The sequence below is a fragment of the Orycteropus afer genome, unplaced genomic scaffold (assembly GCF_000298275.1).
Source record: "Orycteropus afer afer isolate SDZICR_OR568_19922 unplaced genomic scaffold, OryAfe1.0 scaffold00315, whole genome shotgun sequence".
NCBI lineage: Eukaryota > Metazoa > Chordata > Mammalia > Tubulidentata > Orycteropodidae > Orycteropus > Orycteropus afer.
The window spans coordinates 731,048-741,905 of record NW_006921902.1 but is presented as its reverse complement, the minus strand read 5'-3'; positions in this window follow the sequence as shown (position 1 = coordinate 741,905).

Genomic DNA, 10,858 nt, shown 5'->3' with positions numbered 1-10,858 from the left:
GTGGCTCAGCCTCAAAACTCACATCAACACATCACCACAGTAGGACAAACTAACAGACAAGTTTGCCTCCCTGTTGGAAACCTCTCATACCACCCTTACCTGGGTCCCTGTGGCTGACTCCTCCTCTGTCCAGATTCCTAGGCCTTTTAATCCCCTTTCTCCCACTCTCCCACCCTGCTTCTTGGGGCATGCCTGAGTTCCTCTCCTCACATGGATCCCTGTGGCTGACTGCTTCTCTGTCTGAATTCCTGGCTTTTTTTATCCCCTTTCTCCCACTCTCCCACCCTGCTGCTTTGGGTGTGCCTGAGTTCCCTCTTCTCACCTGCATCCTTGAGGCTGACTCGTCCTCTGTCCGAGTTCCTGGCTTTTAATCCCTTTTTTCCTGCTCCACTCACTGCTGCTTTGGGTGTGCCTGATTTCCCTCACCTGGATCCCTGCGGCTGACTGTTCCTGAATGTAGAGTAGCTAAAACAAATGGAGGAAGTTATGAAATAAAATACATGAACAGATTTCAAAGTGCAGCTCTAGAAGACAAAGTAAAGTATTCTAATGAAATGTACAAAACCTAGATTTAGGGAAGCAAGGGAAGAACATGTTTGGAATTTCTCAAGCTGAAAGAACTGAAGAAAAATTCATGCCTTGAGTTGCACTATGTAAGGATTTTATGGGCAAAATATTGAGTGATGCAGAAAGCACCACAAGATGGAAGTAATACACAGAATTACCGTACAAAATAAGAATTGGTTGAAATTCATCAATTTCAGGAAGTATCATATGATCAAGAACAGGTGGTACTGAAGGAACAAGTCCAAGTCGCACTGAAGGAATTGGCAAAAAACAAGGGTCTAGGAATTGATGGAATATCAGTTGAGATGTTTCAACAAATAGATGTTGTTGTTCTTAGGTGCCATTGAGTTGGGACCAACTCATAGCAACCTTATGTACAACAGAATGAAACACTGTCCAGTCCTTTGCCAGCCTCACAATCCTTGCTATACCTGAGCCCATTGTTGCAGCCACTGTGTCAATCCATCTTGTTGAGGACCTTCCCCTTTTTCATTAACCCTCCACTTTACCAAGTATGATATCTTTCTCCAAGGAATTGTCCCTTCTGACAACATGACCAAAGTAGATGAAACGAAGTCTGGCCATTCTCACTTTCAAGGAGCATTCCAGCTGTACTTCTTCCAGGACACATTTGTTAGTTCTGTTAGAGGTCCATGGTACTTTTAGTATTCTTTGTCAATACAACAACTCAAAAGCATCGTCTCTTCTTCAGTCTTCCTTGTTCATTGTCCAACTCTCACATACATATGGGACGATTGAAAATACCATGGCTTGGGTTAGGTGCACCTTAATCTTCAAGGAGATATCTTTGCTCTTCATTACTTGGAAGAGGTCTTTTGCAGCAGATTTCCCCAGTGCAAGAGGTCATCTGATGTCTTGACTGCTTCTTCCATTAGTGTTGGTTGTGGAACTAAGTAATATGACATCTTTAACAACTTCGATCTTTTCTCCATTTATCATGATGCTGCTATAGGTCCAGTTGTGAGATTTTCATTTTCTTTGTGTTGAGATGTAATCCATACAGCATACTGAAGTCCTTAATCTTCATTAGTAAGTGCTTCAAGTCACCCTCACTTTCAATAAGCAAAGTTGTATTGTCTGTGTATCACAGGTTTTTAATGATTCTTCCCCCAATCCTGATGCCATACAGCCCAGCTTCTCAGATTACTTGCTCAGCATATAAATTAAATAAATATGGTGAAAGGATACAACCCTGACACAATTCCTCCCTGATTTTAAACCGTTCAGTATCCTCTTTCATTTGATCTCTTGTTGGGTTCTAATGACAGCCTCCTGGTCCATGTACAGGACCCTGATGAGCACAATTAAGTGTTCTGGAATTCCCATTGTTCTCAATGTTATCCATAATTTGTTAGGATGCACACAATCAAATGTTTTTGCATAGTCAATAAAACACAAGTAAACATCTTTCTGGTATTCTTTGCTTTCAGCCAAGATCCATCTGACATTAGCAATGATATCCCTTCTCCCGTGTCCTCTTCTGAGTACAGCTTGTGTTTCTGGAACACTCAAAACACTCACCTATACCAAGAAATTTGGAAGACAGCTTTCTGGTCAACCTGACTGAAAGAGATCCATATTTGTCCCCATCCCAAAGAAAGATGATCCAAAAAAATGCAGAAATTATCAATGTTATTAATATCTGTTTTCGTCACCTAGAGCCACTCTGACAAGAATATACCACAAATGGAAAGGATTGAACAAACAGGAGTTTATTCTCTTACAGTTTGGGAGGCTGGAAATCCAAGTTCGCAATGCCAGCTTCTAGGGGTTTGGTGAAAACCCCTCAATCTTGAGCTTCAGCTCTTACTCCTTCTTCCAGCCCACTGAATCTGGAGGCTTTTCTTCACTTAAGCAGCCACTGGCTTCTGAGGCTGACAAAGTAAAAAGTTGACCAGTAAAAAAGCACAGTCTTGCTGTTACCAAACCACATGGCAGACCATTAATTCAAGTCCATTGAAAGTCCCGAGATTGGCAAAGCATGTCAAGCTACACTGAATGAACACTCAGCTACATGCAGGGTTCAAGTGTGCCAAAGATCTAGACACCATTCCCAAGGTTACTCCTTATATACAGGAAGCAGGCCACATCCCTAAGGCAGCTACTCAGCTGCTCACAGTAGATTCCACTATGGAGTTGATTACCAGTCTCATCATGGGGGATACTATATCCAGTTTCCCAGCCACTCAATCAGGTCCAGCCAAGTTGACAACAATTTTAACTACCACAGTATTACACTCAAGTAAAATTTTACTGAAAACAATTAAAAGATTGTTACAGCAGTACATTGGCAGGAAGCTGCCAGAAATTCAAGCTGAATTCAGAAGAAGATGTGGAACAAGGGATATCATTGTTGATATAAGAGGGATGTTGGCTTAAAGTCGAGATCACCAGAAATATGCTTCTCAGAAGCAAGGATGGTGAGACTTCATCTCATGTACTTCAGAGATGTTATCAGGAGGGCCCATTCCTTAGAGAAGGGCATCATCTTGGTAAAGTAGAGTGTCAGTGAAAAAGAGGAAGATCCTCAATGTGATAGATTAACATAGAGGCTGCAATAATAGGCTTAAGTTCAGCAGTGATTGTGAGGATGGCACAGGATCAGGCACTGTTTCTTTCTGTTGTCACTGTGAATTGAAACCAACACAATGTCACCTAACAAAATCTCTTTCATTAATGGCATTGGCAGTTCAGTGATAGCATTATCTCCTTTCATGAAGAGACCTGGTTTTGATTCCAAGCCAATACAAATTAGCCTCAGACATCACCCATCTGTCAGTGGATCCATGATGCTGAACAGGTTTCAGTGGAGCTTCCATACTAAGCTGTACTACTTCCAAAAACCAGCCAATAATAACCATTGACCACATTGGTTTGATCCAAAACTGATCATGAGTACCTCATCACAGGATCTGATAGCATTTCATGTCATTGTGCATAGGGTCTTCATGAGTTAAGAGCCAACTTGATGCCAGCTAACAACACAATGACATCCCTTACACTATACCTTCTAGACCATCATGAACAGTGGTGGTAGTTTGAAATAGAGAAAAGATAGAGAAGAGGGTTAGGAAAAGAAAAGAAATTAAATAATTAGCTACCTCTCTGTATGAAGCATCCAGGGGTGAAATTAAGGTGAAATTGTTCACTTCAGATTGGTAAACAAGCATAAATTATTCAATGCTTACCTTGCTTATTGAGTAAACTAATACTGGAGTCATCTATATACCAGGGACTGTTCTAGTGTATTTCCATCACATTTTCACTTGTACAACTCACCACTTTCCAGATGAGTAAACTGAGGCTTTAAGAGATTACTCAATGAACTCACAGGCAGACAAGTAGTATATAGCAGAATTAGGACACGGACTCTGTTCTTCCTGAATCGAAAGAGGCTTCTGCTTCCTGAACAGCATGCACACATAGGACAGGACTCACATAGTTTGTGATGGACATATACTTATAGGACCACTTGGAAACTTATATTGCTGTGAGATGCAGCTGGAGACCATGGTTTCCTGCTGAGATCCAGCTTTCCCTAGTTTTAGGGGGGGCCTCTGGGATCATTGAGAAAAACCCAAAGTTGGGATCTTTGATGAGGTTTAGAAGCTTAAGTACCTTTCTGGTACTTAATCACAACCAAATTAGCATCAAATTATGAGCTAAAAACATAAAGCAGGCTTGCACCACAACAATGTAAATGTTGAATTATAATGAAATATGTTCAAACATGCTCAGTGTCCTCTTAGCCTCACATTACCCAGTTAAAAATTATGTGGCCCTTTGTGTTAGACTTGGGAAGTGTCTAATCCCATCTGGGAGAAGGGACAGCTGTGCTAGTTTCCTTCTTCCTCTTTTAAATTATCTGTTATTTCCTGGCTGCTTAATCAGAGAACAGCTCTCTATCCTTCCATTGCAACAAGCAAGAAAAACAATACCTTTTTCAGATAAAATCAAGATACCAAGGAAATGGAGGATGAAAATGAATTGCAGATGGGTGATCTTAACGAGCTAGGATTCCTATGAAATTAAAATAGGAAGCAGAGGAAGGAAATCAGACATCCCTTGTGGATGACAGTGGATATAATTAGATGACTCAGGCAGGGAAACACTGTTGGTGCTTAAACATATCCACCTGGAGGTTCAACAGATACTTAAAACTGAATATGTCAAAAACTGAATATAACCGCATCATCTTCCTACGTATCCAGAATCATGGAGTGGTGCCATCTTCCACCCAGTTGGCTAAAGTGGAAATCTGGAATATTCCCCATTTTTCACATTCTCCCTTCTCCCATGCATTCTGTATATCCCATTAAATCTACCCCTAAAAATCATCCCACTGGCCTGCTTCTTCCTATCCCTACTCATAATTTCTCACCTCCATCATTTCAATTATTACTGATATTATTTCTATCTTGCCAGTTTAACTAAGCCTTTCTGTTACCATGGTGATTTTTCTAAATAAAAAATGTGATACAGCCACTTTCCTTTAATGCCTCACCCATCTGATTTAAGACAAATCCCAACATCTCAGCATCTGTTGTAAATATTTTCAGAATCTGGCCTTTGCCTACTCCTTTGATCTCATTGACTACCATGCTGCCTCTACCCTCACCCCCTTGGGATAATCTGCATGTACAGTGTGCTGGCCTTGTTAAACTTCTTATGCCTCTGTGTGTTCATCAATTATGACCACTTTTGTTGGAACTCACTTGCTCGCTTTCCTTACCTTTTCCTAACCAAATCCTGCTCCTCTTCAAGATTCAGTTCAGACATCTCATCTTCTTGAATTGTTCCCTGAGCCCTCTTGTCCAGGTTATATGCCCTCTGCTAGGCTCTTCTAGCTTTTGGGAACACCTATCACATTGTGCTATAATTTCAAATCTACCACTGAGCTGACACCTTCTTGAAATAGATGCTCTGTCTCTCATCTTTGTATTCTCAGTCCCTGACACATATTATCTATCTAATACGTGTTTCTGGGATTAAAAATTAAGTACTAGTCTCTATTTTTCAACATTCCCATGGAATTCTAAAATACAACTTGGTGATGTCAGTCACTTCCCAAACTATTGTCCTTAATCAAGAACACAGAAATGTTTTTCTCTTTTTCAACCTTAATAAAGAAATAATAGGTAAAATGTGATTCTCATTTTTTGAAGAAACAAACAGATTATATTAGATAGAAACTCAATAATGTTGACATTGAGTGAAGGAAAGACATAAAAGCTAACATATATTTCACAACTATCATGTACCAAATGGAATTCCAGTGGTTAAAGCATTTGGTTGTTAACCAAAAGGTTGGTGGCTTAAACCCACCAGCTGATTCATGGAAGAAAGATGGGACAGTCTGCTTCCATAAAGATTTACAGTCTTGGAAACCCAATGGAGGTCACTATGAGTTGGAATTGACTTGATGGCATTGAATTAATTTTTTTTGGTTTGGAATGAGTACCAAAAGACCTGTGGGAATGCAAAGGTTTAAACACTTGGCTGCTAATCAAAAGGTTTGCATTCAAAGCAACCCAGCAGCTCTGCAGGAGAAAGAACTGGTGATCTACCTCTGTAAAGATTACAGGCAAGAAACCACTATGGGGCAGTTGTGCTCTCTCACATGGAGTTGTTATGAGTTGAAAATGACTTAACAGCACCCAACAGCACAAAGTGTATCAGGTGCTATGCTAAACATCCTTACCTATTTGCATTTGCTAAGTATCACAGCCAGTCTTCTAAAGCAAGTATTATTAGCACTATATTGCCAAAGCTGAGACTATAGTTCATAGAGGATAAGAAATTAGACCAAGCCAAAGCTAGTAACTTGTAAGGCAAGAGTTTAAAATCACGTTTCCCAAAATTATGGAGTAGAAAATATTTGGATTGAGAACTCCAATTTTATAGAAGGTTAATACATCATATACCCAAAACCCAAACCCATGGCCAATGATTCGATTCCAACTCATAGTGACCCTATAGGACAGAGTAGAAATGCCCCATAGGGTTCCCAAGGCTGTAAAACTTTATCGAAGCAGACTGCTTCATCTTTCTCCTGTGGACTGGCTGGTGGATTTGAACTGCTGATTTTTGGTTAGCAGCCCAATGCTTTAACCACAGTGGCACCAAGATCCTCAATATATCATATAAAGTCACTGCCACCAAGTAGATTCTGACTCATGGAAACCTCCACTGAGTATCTAAGGCTGTAAACCTTTACGGAAGCAAACTGCCTCATCTTTCTTCTGCAAAGATGTTGGTAGGTTTGAACTGTTGATCTTCGGGTTAGCAGCTAAATGTCTTAATCATTACAGCACCATAGCTCCTTAATATATGATATATTTAAAACAGACAAACAAAAACAAAAAACCTTGGTGCCATTGAGTTGATTCCAACTCATAGCGACTCCCATTGAATTTCTGAGGAGGTAAATCTTTATGGAAGCAGATTGCCCTATCTTCCTTCTACAGAGTGGCTGTTGGGTATGAACCACCAAGCTTCTGGTTAGCAGTTAATTGTCTCAGATAATGTGCCACCAGAATTCCTTAGTATATCATATAGGAGGTAACAAATAATGGAAAGTTGAAAGACTATAAATATTCTTAATTTTGAAATGAGAGATGCCATTAAACACAAGTGTAAGTGAACCAGGTATTTCATCCTAAATCTCTGAATTTTGAGCAGGTTTTTTTTTTTTTTTTCAGGAGAAACTCAGTTCACAGTAAACTATTTAGTTAGTTTACACTTAACCTCTGCCTATCATCCTTCAATACCTAGTGCTAATTATATATAGTTTTCTCTTTTGCCTTATCAGCAAGGCTTATGGAGCTTTGAGATCCAATGTAAGATAATATAAGCCTGTGTGAGAACTGTTTCTTTATACTGTAACCAGTTTTAACATTCTCGATAGTACCCTCTCCAGGAGGACTTGTGCTGATTTTATCATCATTTGCACAGGGTAGACCTATAGCCAAGTATAGTTTTAACTCCTTTCATGGTTTCATTCATTCACAAACATTTATTCATTACATCAATAAGTACTTAACACTGAATGGGCTATGGTCCTGGTACCTCATTTATTTTTGTAGTAGTAAGTATGTGCACCATGCCCACTGTATTAGCTGCCTATGTCCCAGCTTCTCATTCTTAGGGAGGGGGATGAGAAAAAAAGAACACCTCCTAATTATATACCACTATTTGCTCCTATACGCAGGCACTGCCGTGGAGTCATTTCCGACCCATAGCAGCCCCTCCTTGGGTTTCTGAGGTGGTATCACTACGGAAATAGATTGCCCAACCTTCCTTCCAAAAAGTGGCTGGTAGTCGTTTTTTCATATCTCTATCTTTGATCCAGGGGAGGAAGATGAAGCAATCTACTTACATAAAGATTTATAGCCTTGGAAACCCAATGATGGTTGCTATGGGTTAGAATCGCCATGATGGCAGTGGGTTTTTCTCACTGACACTTGAAATATTAAACTGCAATTTTCTTTCTATACATCTGTTTCCATTTCTTAGATGTGATTGTCTTAATGGGAATTTTTCACTAAATTAAATGCACAAATGAATGAATGAAAAAAATGTAGAAGATATAAGACAAAAGTATTTCCTGATGACCAGAAGAACATGTTAAGAAAGGGACACCATTTGTACCTTGAGGTTTTTGATTTTCCAAACTATGAACATAAGATCTGGTATCACTGAATGACACACTTTAATTTTCATCAAATAATTCATACATTAGAAACTCTGGAAAAGAATGGGTAGATTTCAGTTGGGGTATCTCCTCTCTCTTCTTTCAGTCTTTGTTATGTTCTTTGGATGTTTGTATTCCTAGTGTTATAAAATTAAACATCATAATCTGCTCATCTGGGTGCTTCTTCTCAACTTCCAATTTTCCATTCTCTCCCTACTTTATCACATCTTAATAGGGACAGGTATGCCCTTATATATCTCTGAAGGCATTTCACTATGTATATGTTTTTAACAGAGTGTATTTTGGGAGAAGATAACAAAAGTGCATCCAATAATTTAGCAGCCTTGTTATGAATAACTAGATAAAGCCTCCTTTGTTGAATGGAGAGATAACATTAAAGATTTTCATTACCTTGAAGTGGGATGGTAAATAGGGATGTCTGCCAAAGAATGCTTGGTGAATGAATTAATAGCTGGGGAATGGATAGCTGGTTTAAATAAATAGATGGGAACAGTCATATTAGGGAGGTGGATAGAGTATCTAGATGGAATAAGGGAAGGGTTAGATAAAAAGAGAAACAATACATGAATGGATAGGTGAGTCATTAGCTGCTGGAGGAATAAATTGGTGTATCAATGCACGATGGACTTGAGTGGCCAGATGGAGTGAAAAAATGATAAATACCTGTGCCAGCAGAAGAGCAGATGGATGATACTTACTGTAGTATGAACAGGAACAGAAGAGGGTCAGGTGTGGATGAGAAGATGATGAAAAGGAAGAAGAAAAGGAAGAGGGGAAAAAAGGGAGCAACAATACTGTCTGGTTAGGGGAATTGTAAACTAGTTTCCTCAACAGTCATGATTTTACAATCAGCCTGGGAAACTGGAAACTCTCAATCACTACTACCAAGCATGCCCTTGACATTTTAATTTTGAAAGAATATTTATCTGGTCTCTTATGTTTTCTGTGATCTATCTCTAGTCAGGGAGACTGAGTTATGAGAGATTTCCTTGTCAACACAGGAAGACAACAAGAACATAAGCCTCCTGACTGTAGGTCGGGGTCTATGCCAAAGAATCAATCTCTCTCTCTCCCTCTCTCACTGCCGTAGAGTCAATTCCACCAGAGAAATTAGTGTCCTATAAAATTAATTGAAGAATATTAAACTCTTTTCTAAGGAGGTCTGGTGGTGTTGTGGTAAGGCATTTGGCTGCTAACCAAAAGGCTGGCAATTCGAACCCACCAAATGCTCCATGGAAGAAAGATGAAGCAGTCTGCTGCCATAAAGATTTGCAGCCTAGGAAACCCTGTGGGGGTAATTCTGAGTCAAACTTGACTCAGTGGCAGTGGGTTTGGTTTGGTTTTTAATCTCTTTCTACTGAGTTCCCAAACCATAATCTGCCACCAGCCCTAAACTCAGTTTGGGATCAATCCTAGGAAACTCCATAATTGAAAGAAAAAAAATTGGTCAAAGAATTTTAGAACTAGAACAAACTAAGGGTCTAATTAAATTAAATGATGATGAAAAGGAAGAAGAAGGGAAAAAAAGGAGCAACAAATATACTGGCTGCTTAGGAGAATTATAAACTAGTTCCTTCAACAGTCATGATTTTACAATGAACTCTCAATTATTACTACCACACATGTCCTTGTACAAATGGTACAGATGAGAAAACAAAAGCTGGGAAGGTCAAGGGCTCAATCCAAGGTCACATAGTAGTTAATGACAGAACTGGGAAGACTTAATTGATATATAACAGGTTGATGAGAAGCTGAGTTGTATGAGATTCATATGCATTCTTTGATGTAGGAGTTGGAAAAGGAAGATTTTTCAAACAAGGAAATCAAACAAAAATAGCTCTTTCTCTTAGTCTTCTTCTCACGTTAACACTCATGGGTATACTCCACTAAAATATAAGATGGAGAAAAATTAATTTATTGTCACATTTAAAAACAAATGTAGTGCACAGTCACCATATTTCTCATACTTATCCTTGTTAAAGAAAAAAAAAAGGTGTCAATTCAATTTTCATGTATGGGATCCCATGTCTTTCAGAGTAGAATGGCACTACACAGGATTTTCAATGGCTAAAAGCAATTGCATTTCCATAAGCAAGCTTTTTCTGAGGCACCTGTGGTGGATTCAAACCACCAACATTTAGAGTAATAGCCTAATGCTTAACTATTTGCGCTGCCCAGGGACTTACCCTTGTCAAAAACCAAGCCAAACCCATTGTCACCAAGTTGATTCTGACTCATAGTGACCCTATAGGACAGAGTAGAACCGGCCATAGGGTTTCGAAGGCTGTACATTTTATGAAGCAGACTGCCTCATCTTTCTCCTGCAGAGCAGCTGGTGTTCAAACTGCCAGTCTTTAGGTTAGTAACTAAATGCTTTAACTACTAAAACACTAGACCTCCTTATCCTTACCCAAGTTGTGTTTAATTTAAGGGAATCAAACAGCAGGAATTGTTAAGGACCAGAATGCCCAAACAGTTGGTAGAACTTCTAATTCTCTTTTCAGTATACTTGATGAGACTGATGCAGAAACAGATCCTAAAACTCAGTCTTGGTTG